Raw genomic sequence first — 21,422 nt, 5'->3', positions numbered from 1 at the left:
TTCAGCAGAAAAGTCCATTTGCTCTGAAACAAAAACACATGCCCACATTCACTCATGCCCACAAACAAGGTGCAGTGCGTTATGTCCGCCTATATATACAGAGCTTCCCTACATGTAATGCATCTAAAGCTAGTTCCCCTTGCATTTTAATAGCAGTGTAAGCATAATCATTCTCATGAATCCATTTCTCAAACCCCTTCTCTAGCCTATCCTTCAATGCCTTCCTTCTGTCATAAGTATGCCCTATAAAGCTCTTCTCTAATGGGGTTAATAAGCAGGTTAAATTGTTTCGATGAGCATAAGCAGTTCCAAATGTTAGTGTTGGCTCAAAGAATCCCTAACTAGTACTATATCATGCTCTCTAGCTAATTTACTCAAATATCTAATAATAGGAACAAAGGAAAACACTACATCATGAATGGAATAAAAATATTGAATATACTCTTGGTTATAAAATCTAGTTAGTAGCAGACTACAAGTTATGCCATATGTTAAAGGCAAGCTATGGTACGTAACCGCTTCTTCCACAGAGGAAGCAATTTGTGTACACACAAGACAATTCCTTGATTCCATCGTCTCCACATACTCACTCAACAACCGATAGAACACATTAGAAGAAAGCTCTCCTTGTGCATTAGTATAATGATGCAAATATTTTTCATCTAACTTAAACTTCTTTAAAGCTGTTAATGTAGTAGTTTCAGGAACAGAAGAAATAGTAGCCTCCTGCATTTCATGAACAGACATACCCACAATCATTGTTATGAATGTTAGTCCACACATAATTGCCACTCCAACACTCAAATACCTATAATATCTAATATTTCTAACGTGATTATTTAATTCAGCCATGATCTGTAAAGAATCAGAAAGTAGAAATAATTCTTAGTTACAGTGCAACAGGAAAAAAATCAAAATTGATAAAATCAAAATGTTTCTTTCTCAAAGTTCAGTTTCACACGCAGGAACCCTTTTCTCCTTTGTCAAAAACGGTTAGCAGTTTGTCACATCCAGGGTTTCAAATGTCATATCAGGTTATCAATGTCTTTTCCGGTTTATTCCAACAGGCTCTTTTTAGATTTTTCTTCAGTTTAGCTCAACAACTCAGTCTATTGATTCCCTTCAGGTTGCATCAAAACGCTGATTCTGAACTTCTCTGTCAAAGCAAAAGGACATGAACTTGTTTTGCCATTCACTTGTTGCTGCATATCCCCACTCAGGACCTGCGTATCTTCGACTTGCTACTCTCTTTCTTTTCAACCTTCGTTCTCCACCTAATTCTCCTTCACTTAATTCATCTTTTCTCGTAGCATCCACTTCTTCCTCTGTTGGTTCATTTATGACCAATTCTTTCTTCTTTCCAAATTGCGATTCAGTCCAATTGTCTCCTTTTTTTGTTCCTTCTGTCAATATTCTCTTCAAAACTGGACTCTTCTCTTTTCCTCTTTCTATGGTGTTTTTTCTTGATGGACCTGCAATGGATTCAGGAGGAGTTAGACCACTTTGACTTTGATCCGTCTCAACTCTTTGCCCCTCTTCATCTGGCACTTTCTCTGATTGTGTTTCAGCACTGTCTGCTTCTGGGAGAACTCTTCCTGTGCTCAGTTCTCCTACTGTATTTGTTGGGTTAGGCTCTTGCTCACCTTCCTGTATTTCGGCACTTCCGTCTCTCACTGGGGTAACTGACCCGTCTTCCACCAGCTCTGGGTCAATTTCAGGTTCCGCTTGTTCTGGTTCTGGCTCAGGCACAACTACCTGTTTTGCTGCTGTTGATGCTCTCAACAACACTTCAGCATGTTCTGACAGACTCACCACTCTCTTTGTATGACTTGCATGTATCCAATTCGGCAAACCTGCACACTTTACAGCTGTTGTAGTTGTTAGAACCACCATGTATGAACCCTTCCATCGCAGCTCTAAGCAAGTCTTTCGAACATGCTTTTTGATGATGACCCAATCTCCAGCTCTCAGATTGTGATCTGGGTCATGGATGGGTGGCAGGGTCACATCCTGCACCTGCTGAGAGAAAGATCGAATGACATCAGCCAGACCCTTGCAGTAGTCCAACACCGTCTCATCTGTAATATTGACAAGAGCATTAGCTGGAATTGCTGGCAACCTCATTGCTCTGCCCATGAGAATCACCTGGGGTGACAGTCTTGTGTTCCTGTCAGGAATATTTCGCATTGACATCAATACCAAAGGTAATGCGTCTGGCCATTTCAGATTTGTTGCTGCACTCATTTTGGCAATCCTTGATTTCAGTGTACCATTCATTTGCTCTTCAAGTCCTGATGCTTCTGGACGATAACTGCAATGCAACTTCTGCTCAATGTTTAATGCTACACATAAGAGTTTAATCACTTTGTTATTGAAGTGTGTTCCCCTATCTGATTCTAAAGAGATCGGAAATCCGAACTGTGGTTTTAACTCTCTAAGCAACAGCTTTGCTATTGTGAGACTATCATTCCTTCGGGTGGGATATGCTTCAATCCAATGACTAAAGACACACACAATCACCAACACGTACTTCAATCCACCACATGCAGGCATCTCAATGAAATCCAACTGCATTCTGCTGAATGGCCCTCCTGCTCTTCCAATGTGGCTCAGGTTCACCACTGTCCCTTTCCCCACATTTAATTGCTGACAGATTACACATCAATGACATTCTGCCTCTGCTGCTTGTCTAAATTTTGGATTAAACCAATCAACTTTAAACAGCCTAACCATGGCATCTCTTCCAATATGTGCTTGACCATGGTAGTAACGGGCCATCTGAGTCAACAAACTGTTTGGCAGCACCATCTGACCCTCCTCAGAAACCCAAATCTCATCAGGTCTTTGAACACACTTGAACTTCACCCAAAGCTTTTTCTCTTCTTTGTCTGCGTTTTTTCTGCAGTGTTTTCAAATCTTCTAGTGTATCAATTACTTTCAAAGCAAAACTTGCACAGTTATTTTCTTCTTCAGGCATTAGTTCCCACTTGTCCTTAAACGATATACAGTTCAATGCGCAAAACCTTGCAACTTGATCCGCATACAACAACTCTTTTATTCGGTCGCCATTTCTCACTGGGGTTCTAGTAGACGTCATAAAACCTCACTGCGACCACAACTGACCAAAATCATGAACAATTCCAAACCCATATCGACTATCAGTATAGATTGTAACTCTTAGTTTTGCAGAGACATAGCAGGCTCTAGTAAGAGCTACTAATTCTGCTACTTGAGCAGAGTATACACCTGGAAGCCATGAAGCTTTGAAGGTGCCTGTAATTGTGCACACGGCATATCCTGCTCTCAGTGTGCCCGTTCCATCTCTGAGACACGAACCATCAACAAAGACAATTTGATCATTTTCTTCTAAACGCGTGTCTCTAATATCAGGTCTTGGTTTTGTACACAGCTCAGTTACCTCAAGACAATCATGCTCAATATCTTCCTCTTTTTCAATTTCAACTGTGTCACTTGGATGCAAAGTCGCTGGATTCAACGCAGTACATATTTTCAATGTTACATTTAGAGCACCCAGTATGCTCGTCTCATACCTGGTGAATCTTGCACCCGTCAAATATTGCATTTTCATCCTTGTCAGTAAAATCTCAACAGATTGTGGTACCATTACCGTCAAAGGTTATCCCATGACTACCCCCTCACATTGGGAAAAACTTTGACCAACTGCGGCTACTGCACGCAGACAATCTGGTAAAGCTGCTGCGACCGGGTCCAAGGTAGCTGAAAAATAGGCTACTGGGCGATAAGCACCTCCATGGACCTGTGTCAAAACAGACAAAGAACAAGCATCACGTTCATGACAAAACAATGTGAAAGGCTTTGTGTAATCAGGCATTCCCAATGCTGGAGCTCTGCACAAACCCTCTCTCAATGCAGTCAATGCTTTCATCTGATCTTCATCTAGGGTAATGGGATCTGTAACTTCCTTATGGGTCAATTGCCGCAAAGGTTTAGCAAGTTCAGCAAAATATGGAATCCACTGTCTACAGTACCCCACCAGTTCCAGAAACATTCTGACATCTCTCTGTGAAGTTGGGGGACTTCTCTGCAGAATCATAGTAATCCTCTCCCTGGAGATTCTCCTCAATCCTTTCTCAATCTGGTGTCCCAAGTATTTCACAAACTTTTGGCAATACTGCTATTTCACAGGTGAAACCTTATGTCCAAATTCTCCCAAATGATTCAACAGGGCTATCGAGGCATATTTACACTCGTCCCTTTTTCTGGATGCGATCAACAAATCATCAATGTATTGCACTAGGGTCGTATGCTATGGCAATTCCAATGATTCCAAGTTCTTTTTCAAAATCTGATTAAACAAAGATGGTGACTCCGTATACCCTTGTGGAAGCCTGCACCAGCTGTAGACTCTGTCTAGAAATTTGAAACTAAAAAGAAACTGACTATCCTCATGAAGAGGCACCGAAAAGAAAGCTTGTGACAGATCTACCACTGTGAACCTCTATGCATCGCAAGGAATCTGAAACAGTATCACTGCTGGATTGGGCACTACCAGACAACATTTAACCACCATGTCATTCACTTTTCGCAAGTCCTGCACAACACGCACTTTCCCACATGACTTCTTCAAACCCATTATCGGTGAATTACATGGGCTGCTCAGCACTTCCTTCAAAACTCCTTGTTTTAAGAAATCTCCAATTATTTGTTCTACTTTCATCAAGACGTCTTGTGGCATGTTATACTGTGGTAGCTGCAGAAACACTGCATTGGGATTCAGAGTGATTTTAATTGGCTCCACTCCCTTAATCAGACCTACTTCTTTCCCTGTCAAATCCCAGACCTCTTCCATTACTGTTCCCTGCAAGACTGCATGCAATTCTTTCACAGTAAACATTGGGAAAAATTCAACCAACAGGTATTCTCCAAAGGCATTGTTAACCATCATTTCAGTTGCCTGTTCTTCCTCGTCATCACTATTTGTCTGGACTTCTATCCCACTGTCTGAACAATTAATGGAGCATTTTGTCTTGCACAGTAAGTCTCTTCCCAGTAGGGATACAGGACTTGAATCCCACACAAAAATCTATGCAATCCTTGATAATTTCCAATTTCACTGGCTCTGTGATTGGGTTGGCCAACTGTCTATTCTCCACACCCACAACTTGAACTGTCCTGCCTGAAAGAGGTAGATTTGGGACTTCTATGCTTCTTACTGTAGAGCGCGTAGCTCCTGTATCCACTAAGAATGAGACCTTGTAGCCCATCACTTTCCACTTCACAAAAGGTCCTCTCTGATCTACTTCTAAGGAAGCGGCAAGCATACAAGCTCCTTCATCCGAACTGTCACTCATCCATTCTTCGTTTATTTCATCCTCACTGTAAAATGGAAACCGATGCACTGTGTTATTACTATTGTCTTGTCTTTGACTTCTGACCTGCATCAGTAAGCATCACCTGTTGCTGCTCCATCGGGGCTTGAGGTATCTGCATTTGCTGTCTAGGTACCATAGGGACCTGCTGCCGTACTGGTTGCAATTGGATAAATTGTACGCATGGCACCTGCATTTGCTGCATCAGTAAGAAATTCTGTCCTTGATTCTGAACATTAGGAATTAATCCATTCATTCTTGGGACTTTCACAGTTTGAAATGTACTGACGTCACTTTGCTGAACAACACGTCCTGTGCCATCAATGGACACTCCCGCTTCCAGTGTCACACGTCTCCGCACAAATGACACAGTAACATCTTTTTCATTCTCTGCATGTCATTCTGGACAACCACAGTCCCTAAGTCTGGACCAAGCATCATGTCAATCTCCACGCCCTCTACCTGTCACTTGAGGCAGAAACATAACAGCAGCTCTCTGCTGCGGGTGCATAGGCAGTACTATAGCTACTTGCACACCTGTCTGAGCTGCCTTTATTTGCATCACCATTGCTGTTTCTTTCAACGTTTTCTGCTTCAATTCAATCTCAACGCTACAGTATTTTGCATATTGTAACACCTCATCAATCGGTTTCACCTGTCAGCAAATCAAATGATTCTTAATCATCTGCCCTACTTCTGGTCTCAAACCTTCGATGAACCTGAACACAAAATGCAAATTGCCCTTCGGCTCAATTGCTCCCATACAACTGTACTCCTTAAATGCTTTCAACAATCTTTCATAGTAGGTATGTAATTGACTCTTTAGACTCTTGGACCGTTCTATCAATCCGTGCCAATCAAAGTTTTTAGGAGAAATCCTTGTCTTCAGAAACTCAATCACCTTATAATAATTTTTCATTACCTCAGGTGAATGTGCACCTGTTACTTTATCCGTTTCTGGTTCACTTGTCGGCCAGTCTACTGCTCTCTTACACACAAACCACAAGTCAGCTGGTACCACTATCTCCGGTAGCGTGTTCAAGTCTTCCCACAAACATTTGGAAAGTTTCACAAATCTCTCTGTCTGTTGATACCACTCAACCGGCTTCTCTCTCAATTTTGGATAATCATTTGTAAATGACAATATATCACTTCTGTGCCATGGAACATGAACAAACTGCCCTCCTGGAATTTCTCTCATTGGAAGCATCTTAACGGATTCTCCCTTGTCAACACCTTCAGACCCTTCTTGTGAATCCCGTTTTCGTTTATCTTTTTTCATTGTCCATCTGCCTTCCCACTTTTCTAATGCTCCCCAAATCTGTGCACTCTGCAGCAATTCTCTCAAATGTGCCTTCATTCCTGCTGATCTCATGTGTTCAAAATCCTTTACCTCAAAATATAACCTGTAACTGTGTTTCAAATGCTTTGTTTTCTCAATCTCAATATCATGCTTCTCTGCTAGTTGTTCCAATTTCTAATGTATTTTACTCACTTCTCTTGTAATCTTTGGGCATAAGTACCCCAGCTTTTCTTTGGTGTAAGATTCCAATCTGTTCACACCCATTGTTCCCTCAACTAATTCGGTTGTTTCTATATTCAACCTCACACAATTTATCTGCTCTTCGCCTTTGGATGCATTTTGAGGTGTATTTAGACTATCTAACCACTCACTCAGCTGCTGAGATGACAATCCCTGCAATGAAATATTACTTGCATTTGGCACTGGTAGCTGCTGCACCACTGCACTTGACGTTTGCGGGATCATAAGTCTCAGACTCTGACTCACATTCGGGCCATTCACTGTATCTGGAAGCGCTGCAAGTGGACTAAGATCCATTAAAGGTCTAGATCCATTGAAAGTCTGTCCTGCAAACGACATCACCTGCACACGATCACTCACTCTCCTCCTCACGAGACTCTGTGACATTTCATTCTGTTCTCCTGCATCGGATTTCTTCTGCACAAATAAGGGTACCGCTGAACCAATAGTAATTGGTAGCGATATTGCATCTGGAGCTGCCCTAACACTTGCACCTTGCGGGAATGTTAACCCCATTGCCTGATTCATGACTGGTGTAATATCTGACTGCGTTCCTGTCAATGGTGTAAACTTCAGCAAACCCTGCACCAGTGCTGAAGGCAATAACATTGGAGTCAGTGCTGTCTGAACTAGCATCGTCTTTGGAAGCACTTGCTCCCTCGGTACCATTATGCTCGAGACTGTCTCAAGAACTGGCACAGATGGATCAATCCTCTGCACTGAAGGTGGATGTATCTTCGATTGAACTACAGAAGTAGTTCCTGCATTAGGTGTACTCTGTACTATTCCTGGTATTTGTCCACTTTCTGCTTGTACAGCTCCATCGGCTCCCTGGGCTTGTGCCGGAGCAGCTGTAGTGGCAGTGGCTCTTGTGCCACGACCGCCCGAATAGGTTGTTAAAGGTGGAGGTCTATCTCTTAACAGCTGCGTAATGAGATCCTCAACATCAGAGTCTTCATCATCAACGTAAGACCTTCTTTTTTTTCTTTTTTCCTGCACTCTCATCCTCTTTAGCACTATCTTCCTTCTCTGCCTCATCTCCCTCCGTAATTGCAGGAAACAATTTGACATCCTGTAATGTCACTGCTCTCCATTTCTTTTGTTCCCAATCCCATCTATCTTCAGCTAAAGATTTCTCTACTCGCTTCATCCTCCTTTTGAACTTCATCTCTTGTTGCTGTCCGGCCACTAGCTCCCAAACCGCTAAAGCCTCAAACTGTGCTGGTCTTGGCAACGGCTTCATGTCGTATGATGACATTCGCAATTGATCCAAAATTCTCAAATTAAACGTTCCATGCTCTGGAAATGCTAAGGACCTTGGTTTTTAGTTAACTTACACCATTACTTTAACCACAAACACAGTGCTACACCTCGCTCCTCCATCACAATGTAAGCCGGAGTATTTTCTGGTGGGGTCGGCTCCCCCACTGACACCTTAATGTAAATATCACCCTCCATCGCACTCTTGAATGCCTTGAAAAACTTCATTTTGCCTGCTTTATTTACTTTGATTCAATAATTAAATTACTTTTACTCCCAAGATTCCCTTCACCCGTTTACTCAACCAATTGCCTCTTACGGGCGGCTGCTAATCCGCTCGCGGCTCTTCTCACTAACCGACCTATCCCAGCGCGGCACACTCTGACGTCACACTCACACATAGCAGCTGACAAAGTCTTGCGGCTTGTCCTCCTCAATTCGATTCACACAACTAATGCAAATTATTGCAAGCACTTACCAAAAACCAATTACTAAAACAAACCTGCTGGTTTACTACAGGAAGGGGCACAATCGCTTCAGAGACCTTACAGATTTTCACCAATGGCCCTTTTGCTCATATAGCTATTCTTCTTTCTCAGTCTCCCGCATTCACAAGCTAAATTCGACTCACAAATTTTAACTCTCAACTGATCAATGGGTCTGCCCTGGTGCACATAGAACTCGCAAAATCTCAGTCAAGATTTCTTTTACTAGATTCTCACACACACCGACTTGTTGAACACACCCGATCAACCTACTAAACCAGACAGATTACAACATATAACCAAGTGTCTCCTACACTTGTCAATACACTTGTCAATATACTCTGGAGTCTTAGACCACGCAGAGTCCGTACACCACCAACAACCACATGGATAATTTTTTAGCACAAAGGGCCACACACATATGAAGTTCGATGACTTCCCTACTCTCATACCATGGAGTACGCACACTCCTACTAACCTCAACCGGAGTACGCAGACTCCCTACTTACTTCACATACATTCAATTCACCTGCGATTTGCTTAAGCCCGTGCAATCGCAACCTACCACTTTCACACTATTTCAAAACGCCGAGAACATACCCAACTTGACTAGCAGGATCCAGGAGCTGGGAAAGTAATTTCTGGGCTTAAGGGGACATCATCCTTACTACAAAATTGCCATTTCAGAAAAACAAATTCAAACCTCATAAAACATATGAACAACTAACCCTAATTTAAACTAGTACCATAACCGATAATCACCATATGATTAGTCCTCCAAGGAAACTAACCATCAAGCTGCTACCAAAAACTGGTAGCGCCTGGTCCTTAGTAAGTAAACTTACAAGGGGACGCGTATAGGTCAACAAACCTTTTGAATCGCATTGAGTATCCTAGTTATGCAGTTAATTCAATCTTTATTCAAATACATTCTTTATTAATTCATCAGTTAAAAGACATTGGGACTCATTACAAGTTACCGCCAGGGTTAAAGTGGTGTTCGTACCGCCAACAGGCTGGCGGTACAAAATGCCATATTATGACCGCAGCGGTACTGCCGCAGTCACACTGCTGGGACCAGCGGTTTACTGCCATGAATGTCCCAGCGGTCAGAATCTGCCAGGGCAGTGCTGCTTGAAGCGCTGCCCTGGGGATTTTGACTCCCCTTACCGCCATGGAAAGGCTGGTAGTAAGGGGACTCGCGGGGCCCCTGGGGGCCCCTGCACTGCCCATGCACTTGGCATGGGCAGTGCAGGGGCCCCCAGACACAGCCCCGTTGCAACTTTCACTGTCTGCCTGGCAGACAGTGAAAAGCACAACGGGTGCTGCTTCACCCGCCATTAGGAGCCGGCTGCAATGTTACGGCCGACATCCCCACTGGGCCGGCGGGCGGAAACCCTGTTTCTGGCCGCCGGCCCAGCGGCGTGGTCCAAATGCGGCCGGCGGGTTTCTGGCCGCATGGGCCGCCGACTGGCGGTTCAGCCTTGGCGGTCGGCCTCGTCCGACCGCCATGGTTGAAATGAGGGCCATTATCTCATAAAGAAAACATGTGCGGCAAAGCAAAACCATAAGCTATGAATATCAGCATTAATAATGCAATTCAGCAATTAAGTTCGTCAGTCATTTGTCACCGTCAATGTCACCTTTAACAACCTACCTAACCAAGACTAGTATTAGCATGTGGGTCTTCATGAGAAAACAATTTAGAGAAAACATCAATTTAGAAAAATTCTACCTAAGTGAGAATCTCTATAAAACAGCGCAGTTGGTACCTAGAAGAAAAGGCACAAATTGTAAGTCACATTTTCAAAGCGATCTATCCAAGATGGATCAGCAACAAGTCGGTCTTCGTCTTCAGGTCATCAATAGTCAGTTACTGATCAGGCTCACAGAGTATGAGCCCAATATCAGCACCTCGGACAGCGTCTTCTGACGCCATCAATTTTTTCCCCCCAGTTCTGATTCCTCACCCCTTGTCATGACTTTTTATTAGGGTCTATCAGTCCATCCCACTAATTGCTAATTGGTCAATTGGTTGGGAGATATGACTCTAACCTATAGTTTTTATTTACCAAATCATTTTCTTATATTTCACAAAACGCTGATTGGTTCTTCTTGCGATGAGGACATCATCCGACTCTTCAGTACTTCCATTGTTCAAGTCCTGGGAAAGTACATTTAGCTTACACTACACATAATTGTTTCATATTGTCTTCACCATCGCCTGTCTGTCGGTACATTGCAGAGTGCTCTAGTTAAGCGACTTGATCTCTGAGCGGTTCAAGGTCTCGGTCTCCAGTTACCAGTCCTTTGCAAGGTGTTCGAATTCTCCATGTTCAGAGCGAGCAAGGCCCAGTGAAACTAGGCCTCTGGTACGGCTAACTTAATAATACAAAACAAAGGTTATACATTTCATTATGATATATTACTACATTTTTCTCATATTTGTCATTATTTCACATATTTTAGTCACTTTAGTACATTTGGTGATCACTCCCCGAGGGCACATTTCTAGGCACATGTCTGTTGTAATCTCGTTAACAGTTTAGTTGGGGCTGGTGTCTACAACTTGGACTTATATTCCTGAGAGGGGTAAGTTTGGGATGTCCACAGAATGAACTGTAGAATGGGTAGCCTTGTATCAATCAAAAAAGAAATGGGGTGGCCATTGACTTCACCATCAATGTATAGACCACTTTGGTTTACGTCTAGGGTTGCTTCAAGTAGACAATCCTCCTTCCTTCGCAGGCACTTTCATTGTGAATCATTCCCTGTAGAAAACTGAAGAAAATTATTAGTAAGAATCAATGGAATCTGTTGCTACTCTGGACTGTATGACGGTTTGTTTTCAATATTTTGCCACAACACTGGAGCTATAGACATAGTCATGCAAGACTGTTTCTGATCATGCATATTCTACACAGAGGTTGGTAGGGTCGGATCATTGGCAGTGTATCGTCCTGCATTTATGAACAAACTCATTCTGAATTATTTCTGGATTTTTCTACATTCCTGCATCCAGTGCCCATTGTTACCACAGAAATGACAAGCAGTGTTCTTCAGCATTTCAACATTTACATTAATTCCAGAATTGTTCACCATCCCTCTTCTATGACGGTGCACTTGCATCAACCCATTCTCTCCAGTATTTCCAGATTGCACATAACCCAAATCATGACCCATTATTTGGTCCAAGCACTCTACTCAAACAACTTTGTCTCTGCATCCATCAGCTTTTCCTTAATTCTCTTGTTTCCATCAAACCAATAACCTGGGTATTTGACCAGCTTCGAAATCTTGTCTATACACTTTGTCTGCCAGCACATTTCACTTTGCTTTATTTGATAACTAAATCCATAACAAAAGCAGAAACGATCCCACTGACACAATCCTCTGCAGGTAATTTCTAACCCTCAGGAGAAGGTACAAGGAAATGTTTAGGCTTTTTTCAACACAGCACCCAATATTTTTTGCTCAAAACGTTCTGAAAATCACACAAAATAACCTGCAAACAACAATGAATTCCAGCACAGCTCTGTCAAAGGTCAACTTATCACAGTGCAGCTCTGTTAACAACTAGCCAATGACAGCATGGCTTTGTGGTGATGTCTCACCAATCCGAGCAAGGCTCTCTGGCTGATTAACCAATCACAGTGCGGCCTCTTAGTGAATGTGGACAAAATTAGAAAAACATGAGCAACTTTATATCTTCTTCCTCAAATCAGAACACACAGAAAATAAACGTCATATTGCCTCCCCACCTAAGCACTAACCCATTTCTTACTAATTATTCAACTCCCTATACTAAAGTCACCTGGAGCGGTTTAAACAAAATATGAAACCTTGACTATAACCTTTATTCAAGTGCATTGGTCCAGTTTAGAAACGGAAGATGTGATTACAAGTAAAAAAAAATCACCCACACCATGGAAAGTTCATTGTGAGCAAAACAACACAGCTACCAAAATAAATTCAAATTACCTCATCTCAACAAAGTGCTGTGGAGGCTGTGGGGAAAGGATGTGATTTCGGGTGGCACTAGCGACTGACAGAGATGGCATTCATCTTGTCCAAGATGGCCTTTTACACAGATATCTGGCATAACTTAGACACATTATTAACACACTTCTACATATCATAGGAAATGAAATTATTTTTAAAGGTAATTATACTATATCCGTCTGTAGATGTAAAATTGTCTGTGGAAATCCATATTGCACATTGGTAAGGACACTTAAATGAATAAATCTTTAAATGACTTCCTTATCATCAGGTTGGATAATGAAAGCAATGCCAATGATGTCTACCCAATTACACAGTTCACATGATAAAGCTGTGTATGCGTGTTTCTGTAGCTACAAGTATAGGTTCTAAAATAGGGTAGGTAAATTAGGCTACTACACATAACCTGAGACTGATAACATAAATACCATCATATTACATACCAACTGTTCATCTCACGAGTTATCCATCTTTTAGCAAAATCATCTCATTTTGTTGAGCTCTGACATATTTTGTACTACTGGATAGCTCAAGTCTGTCTTGGTTCGAGAGAATTAGGTAAGTAATGTGACTAATTCTGATCCACGAATTCTTCTCTGAAAGTACTTTTTTTTTTACAACTGGTAGAAGTAAGGACATCGAAAATGCATTTAATATCTGTGATTAAGCTGTGTCGGTGATCTGCAGAGGAGCTATCTCCAGCTTAAGTTCTACTTGTGGTGAACGGTAAGAGTGTAAAGCGCTCTGTACAAGAGGGACAGGTAAAACTACACCTGTACATATGTACCTCCATATTACATTTTCTGGGGTGTTTCATAAATCCTCTTTGGTGGTAGAAATTTGTTACATCATGTATAAATCAAACTTTTTGTTTTAGCGTCAATGTGACATGAAAACAAGAGGAAAATATGCATATTGGGTCTCTTGGAGCTTTTACCGTCCTTTCAGTTTTTTAACGTTATTTATTGTAACAAAAATATTCGCTCGATCTCTGCTACATACGTCTAGCTGTTCGGTCATCAGCTGAAATATAAATACCCTTCTGGGTACGTCACACTCATATGTGCGCACACATTGCATTACATCGATAAATAAACCTCTCATTGAAAAAAGAACAAACAAAAAAATATATAAGAAAAAAAAATCACACCATTATATTGCCCTCTAGTGGTCATGATGCAAATTGCCAATGAAAAAAATTAAGCATTTTTTTTTTCTTTTCTCTTTATGACGCTCTCTTCTGCTTCATAGCTCCGCATTTACTACTTCTAAAACATCTTTCTCTGGGAACTATTCCTGTACAGATGATTAGCCATTTCACTGCAAAACAGAACACCTAATTCTGGTGTATGACACCAATCCTCCGTAAATTTAAGTCAATTGATACTAATCTTAAAACAGGCATAATATTTTTCTAGCTGCTTCTCCATACTAGAACTGGCAAGCTGAATTTTCATCTTTACACACATCTTGCTGGAATTGCTCCTCTCAACTGCAAGTGAAGCGCAGTGTTCATCAGTAGGCCTATATTTATACTTTTTAGCGCCGCATTTCATTTTTTGACGCAAAAGCGGCGCAGACTTACAAAATACAACTATATTGTGTAAGTTTGCGCAGCTTTTGCATGAAAAAGGACGCAATTGCGGCGCAAAAAAAGTATAAATATAGGCCTGAATTCCTTCACTAACTAATCACATAATAAGCGACAAGAAGCGTGCAGTGCCGCCACCTGAATATTTGAATAGGCTACTTGAGGAAATCTTACTTAAGAAAGAATGCTCACTTCATAAAATAAGAGTACAATAGCAGCTGTTTACACAATTAATTTTCGCTTTAAAGGTCAAAGTCCAATTCATAAAGCTCTTAACGGTCGTTAACCTAAGTTTATAGCCCAAAATAGCTCCAGTTACGTCTGTCAGCAATCCAAATAAAATATAAACGAACCGTAAATGATTTCCCAAAGGCGTACGTGTACACCAGGACTGCATACAATTGCGCAGTACTTAACCGCACAAAAATAATGGGGAGTGAGTCGTTCAAGGGGTGATTTACCTTGAGAGTTAGTAAATGCTCATAAACGTCAGTTCATTAGCATTCATCATCTCCTCTCCGACCCTTTCCCTTTCCTGCAAGTGGTTGGGAATTTACTTCTGCACAATTCTTCTTCCATGTTGGGAAGGGGAACGGAAGATCCCCAAGATGATAGGGTCCCATGGAAAGGTGTTGAAGAAAAAACGTATTCCAGCTAGAGAAAGAATAAGGAAACTATCTGTACCTTTGCCCATTGGGTTGCATCTCCCCACAGTTTAATTATACTCTGTGTAAATCTCCATTGGGCAAATAGCAGGTGCCACATAGCATTTCTTGGAGTTCTCATTGTTTACTCTTGAGGTGCTTGGGAAAGCCAGAGGTACTACAAGACTAAGGCAGTCATTATGAACATGGCGGTGTGGCCCACCATGCCGGCGGTTGCGGGTAAAACCGCCAACAGGCATGGCGGGCCACACCACCACATAATGAACCCCATGAGGGATGCCATCGGCAGCCCTCACTCACCGCCAGACTGCCTCCGTCAGGCAGCCTGGCGGTGGTCGGAAACAGTGCTGCCCTCAGATTATGTTTCCTCAGCCACCAGCCTTTCCCTGGTGGGTTTACCCACCAGGGAAAGGCTGGTGGAAGGGGTGCACCGGGGCACCCCTGGGGGCCCCTGCACTGCCCATGCACTTGGAATGGGCAGCGCAGGTGCCCCGGTGCAGTGCCCCATCGCGCAGATCGGGCAGTGGAGCCGCCGCCAATGTCCCGGCCAGGCCTTCCTTTGGGCCAGCGGGAATGTTCCTAATACGGGGATTCGGTGACGCTGGCGGTCAGAGTTTTGACCGCCAGCATGAAAACAGCAGTTTTTACCGCCGTGTTCATAATGAAGGCCTACATGAATGTTCCTATTATGGGGATTCGGTGACGCTGGCGGTCAGTGTTTTGACCGCCAGCGTGAACACAGCGTTTTTTACCACTGTGTTCATAATGAAGGCCCACAGGAATGTTCCTAATACGGGGATTCGGTGACGCTGGCGGTCAGTGTTTTGACCGCCAGCATGAACACGCTGTTTTTTACAGCTGTGTTCATAATGAAGTCCCACTTATTCGTAAACGACTCTGTGAAACAGGCCCAGTCTCTTCAAATCCAGATCCTCAACACAAGTAATATTCCATATGGCTTAGTGCTCCCAGAGGGCCTATGTGTTCAGTTGTGGAGGCTGTCGTCAGAGGGAGGATCGTCCCCTGGAATGTATCCTACAGTTTATGTGTCAGAATCATCATGACGTGCACTGAAATATAATAAAATAAAACGGTGTTCCGCACGTTTAGGTGTTGGTCTACAATCTATTTTCTCATGTTTGCTGTCATGCACACACAGTTCTCATAATATGGATTTGGGCCAAATTAGTTTATACAAGTCCTTACCACAGAAACAACAAACTAGCCCATATGGGTTTTCACTGGTATTTTCTCCAGAGCAAATGTTTTCTTATACTGCTCCTTGTGTCTTAGTGCATTTATTTATCCAAATGTGCATGAAGTAAGGAGACTGTAGAATGCTAACTTCTACTTGCTAACATTGATCAAACAGAGGTAGAACTTCCAAATTCCACAATTAGTAATTAGCATAATGATGATATCACCAGCAATAATACCACACGATCTTGCAATGCTAACATCACTGGAAATCCCATTACAAGTGGAAATGGCCCTTTGGCATCTGTTCAAGATGATAACATGAGACATAATTATCATTGCATAAAAAAGTATTGTTTGAGTACTGTTTACCATCCTTGCCCTCTCTCAAACATCTATTCATGAGCAAACAGATCTGTGCTTATCTGTATTGTTACTAACTCCAGCACAAGTGTTTTGACTCTAGATTTTCTGCATCCCTGATGCGTGCTGCCATTTGGTTAGGTCTGACATAGCCACATTTTTTAATCTTAGGTAGATTTTTTATTTTTTATCTTTTTTTCCATCTGGAGTGATAACTAAAATTGTTAGAAACATATTATTTAAGGTTTGAGAGGAAGTTAATAGTGCCAAAATAAAACTACAAAAGGTAACAAAAAATGTACCAGTTAGAGTCACAGGAGCAGCAACCCACAGGACTGTGCATTACAGAACTAGTTGTAGTCCAGGGAGACACCGATGAGCAAAACACAGGAACAGCTAGTAAAACAGCCCACTGTTATATCCTCTGAAGACGTATCTCAGGAGCAATTTTGTGTATCCCACAGAGCCTGGGTTTCAAAGCTGAGTGCGTGAGAGTGGTCAACAAATCCTCTGGAAAGATGCAACTAAATAAAGAAAATTACAGGAAATTAAAAGAGGCTGGATCGCTTGAAGAGATTAGAGAAGGGGATTGACAGAGAAGGGGTCAGGCCACAGACATATGATGTAGCTGAAATATTATTACTACTTTGGTTTCACACTGATCATCTATATTTAACCCCATTTGCATTATATTGTTTGGCGTTCTAACAAGTTAACTGTAAAGTGGTGCACTGAAAGCCCATATTAAAGTACGTTCACTAAGGAACAGTGAACTAAAATTATGTGGTATTACCCTACGATTTGATTTGATTCCATGTGACTATTTATGATGTTAATAAATAGCTTTCACTAAAACAATAATGAACTTCTAGAAGAAAATATTTTAAATGTCACATGTTATTGCTGAAATTGTAGTTGCCAAGGCCCTGTTTCCTAAAGAGTGTGGAAAAATATTTAGTCATCCTTGCTAACATGTCATTTCTTTTAGACTTCGCTCTCATAGAATGTTAGTTTGGAAATAGATGTCCTATTGTTTTATGCAAGTCAGCATTAGAAAGTAACCTTGAATTTGGTACATCAAGGAACTGTGAAAATGGACAATATACATACAGGAGAGGGAGATGGATGCCTTTCCCATGTTCATAATGAGACTCTTTACTGATGTTTCAAATGACTATTATATGAAGGACTATGATTGGTCAGTTAAACCTTCCAATTCATGTGGTGTGGTAGTGACACCTTAAAGGGAGGACACCACAAAGGCAGCCATTTGTCCTTGATCTCAATATACATGAGTTTGGTAACCCTGAAAACATATCTTGACTCTTCTTATTTTCAGATCATTACTTTCTTGGTCAAGCCCAGGGAAATGCTTGTGATTGTACATTTTTATAATTATAATTTTATTTTTAGTAATGTTGATTTAGTGGCCTCTCTTGAGCAGTCACTTAGCAAGATCCTCTCTGAACCTAATACGGATTTCATAATAATCTGGGGATGTGATTTCAATTGGGGACTGTGCCCAATCTCTAAAAATTCAGTGTACTGGGATTTAGGTTGTGATACTGAGGACCACTCACATTTTGAGCACAACCCATGTGGAAATATTTTTAATTCCATCTTAAATAAGTATCTACTTTTTATTGCAACTAATCTCGTAGCTCCTTCTACAATTGGCTATGTGACTTGTACTGGTAGAGGCATGGGTAGTCTTCCTGATTTGTGTTGCCCCACCACAGTAAGAATAGAGTTGCTGATTTAAAAATAGTGCCCAATTGTATGAGTGATCATTTCCCTTTAGCCATTTCCCTTGACCTTGGCAGTGACAAGCAGGGTGGTGCCCCTATTGTAATTCCAATTGCCTATCATCATAGCAAAGGTGTCTTGCGCTAATGGGCCTCTTTGGATGCAAAGTCTACTTTGAGAGATCTAATAGGGAAGAGTATGGAAGCGGTGATGGTGTCCTTGGACCCTGAGTCTGACCTCAAGTGTGTATTACAGTCTTTAGTGGAGATCTGTCATTGTGTTCTTGTCTTCTATCTACTGAGGGTAAGGCTATGGATATTATGCCTCAGAGGTTGTTTAATGCTAAGGTGGTCATTCCAACCTCGGCAGTAAAAGGTGCTTACCGCCGTGCAGAAGACCGCCATAACACCGCCGCAGCCGCGGTAAACCGCCACAGTCATTCTGACCCACAACAGGCAAACCGCCAAAATACAGACATCCACAAAAGTCCGCCACACCAAAGGGCAGCGAGAAACTGGCGATGACCAAACCTCCACCGTCACGCCAACAGAAATACGCCCACACTATCACGACACACGAATCCACGCGGCGGTCTTTCAACCGCGGTATTCCATTGGCGGTACACACCGCCGCGCTCAAAATACACACACATCTCCAAAACACAGCCACATTGGACAATTCGAAATACACACACCTGATACACATACAAACAATACTCCCACACACCCAACACAATATAAAACACACACCCACATCACCCACAAACCCCTACTCCTAGAGATTCGTGAACACGCAGAGATAAGAGACCGGAGCACCCAGACGCGCAATTCACTGTCACCCAGCAATATTACCACGCACTTCAAACTACACACCAATACACATCACCACACTTAGCACCACACAATCCACCCCACACATCACCCAAACCACCCCATGGCACCGCAAAGACACCCCAGGTTTTCTGACGCTGAACTCAGGGTCATGGTGGAGGAAATTGTACAGGTGGAGCCACAGCTCTTCGGGACACAGGTGCAGCACACCACCATTGCCAGGAAGATGGAGCTATGGAGCAGAATAGTGGACAGGGTCAACGCTGTGGGACAGCACCCAAGAAATCGGGACGACATCAGGAAGCGGTGGAACGACCTACGGGGGAAGGTGCGTTCCATGGTATCCAGGCACAACATTGCGGTGCAGCGGACTGGTGGCGGACCCCCACCTCCTCCCCCAGAATTTACAACATGGGAGGAGCAGGTCTTGGCGATCCTGCATCCTGAGGGCCTCGCAGGAGTAGGCGGAGGAATGGACTCTGGTAAGTCAAATCTTAACTACTTCATCCCCCCAACCCCACCAGCATGCCAACTCATACCCCCACCCTCACCCCAACCCCCATCACACCTACTCCTTGCAAATGTCTCACCCTCACAACCCACCCATCCCAACACCAAGCCCTGCATGCGACCACAAAGCATGGACACCCATCACCGAAGCATGCCCACTGCACATACCCATCCCCCCCCCCAAACCACCGTCACAAAAGCCCCCACACAGGAATGCAAGCACAGGGGTACACGGGCACCCACCCATTGCACGCTATGGCACACACAGAAGCAATAATCATACTTTTATACCCCTGCAGGACCCGAACGCCACGTCACCGCGCAGGAAGGTCCACAAATGTCCACTCCACCCCCAGAAGAGGCCCACAGTGATGACAGCACCTCTGTCTCCCTGGATCTAGATGACCAGCCCGGCCCATCGGGGACCTCTGGACAGTCGGTTCCCCTCAGAAAGCCACAGGCCACAGCAGACCTTCCCCCCTCTGGGAACACCAGCACAGCACCCACCCAGCGGGCCCATATCTCTGTCCCCAGGACACGTCAATCAGCGGTGTGTCCACCACTACAGGGCACCCAGGTTAACCCACCACCCAAACAACAACAGGGACCTGGGGCAGTGGTAGTGGGCACACGGTCCAGGGGACAGAAGCACTGGGAAACAGGGGAACTGGGAGGGCTGCTGTGCGACAGGGGGGGACAGGCCCAGGGAACCCACCCTCCACGAGGCCCTCTCCTCCATCATGGGAGCATACCACCACTCCCAGGAGACGATGGCGACGGTCCTGGCCAGGTTTCAGGAGATCCAGCTTCTGCAGGAGCAACAGTATATGGGGTTCAGGGAAGAACTAAGAAACATCAGTACCGCCATGGGCACCATCGTAGTGGCTCTGAATCAGGTAGTCACCACATTGTGGGACACTGTTGCACCACAAAGGGCCCCTGACACTAGCATGGACCAAGAACTGCCTACCACCTCCGCCGGCGCTAGTGGACAGGAGGCCCCGACACAAGACCAACAGGCCACCAGAACCCCACCCCCTGCAGAAGGAGAACCACCCCACAAGCTGGCCCTGAGATCCAGGAAGAAGACAGAGTAAGATGCCAAGACCCCCGCCAGCAAAGGATACCTCCCTGATTGTCATCCCACTGTCCCACATTGACACCCTGTCCAACCTTACACTGCCCCTGCTCCACTTTCCACAGGCATCTGGACAATGCACCTGTGATACTGATAGTCTGGACTCTGCCATGGACAATCCTCCACCATCACACCTCAACGATTTGCAACCACCCACCAATTTAGAGCACTGTAATAAACACACTTATTGCATAAAACAATCTGGAGTCTGGCTGTGATTTTGTACAAATGTATTAGACATTACCGTGCCAAATGGCATATTCACATTGTGATGCCAACATACCAATGTCACACAGCTGTAGTCCATGGGGAAATAAAGCAGATGTCACGCAGTGGGGCCCACATCTCTGAAATCGGAAGGGAAAGTCACAACTCAGTTACCATACACTGGGGGAAAAGGACAGACAGTAGAGAGGTAGTAGGGGTTAAGTATATGTAATATGCCGGTGTGTATTCTTACCTGTGTGTCATTGAAAATACTGCTGTATTACAGTGTTCCTGTTCTCTATGTCGTCCTCTTCGCCTTCCTCCTCTTCACTCTCCACAGGCTCCACAGCTGCTACAACACCACCATCTGGACCATACTCCTGCAGAAAAGGCACCTGGCGTCGCAAAGCCAGGCTGTGAAGCATACAGCAGGCCACGATGATCTGGCACACCTTCTTTGGTGAGTACATTAGGGATCCACCAGTCATATGGAGGCAGCTAAACCTGGCCTTCAGGAGGCCGAAGGTCCGCTCG

Source organism: Pleurodeles waltl, chromosome 9 (assembly GCF_031143425.1).
Source record: "Pleurodeles waltl isolate 20211129_DDA chromosome 9, aPleWal1.hap1.20221129, whole genome shotgun sequence".
NCBI classification, from domain to species: Eukaryota; Metazoa; Chordata; class Amphibia; order Caudata; family Salamandridae; genus Pleurodeles; species Pleurodeles waltl.
The sequence above is the reverse complement of the archived record's forward strand: the minus strand, read 5'-3'. Positions refer to the sequence as shown.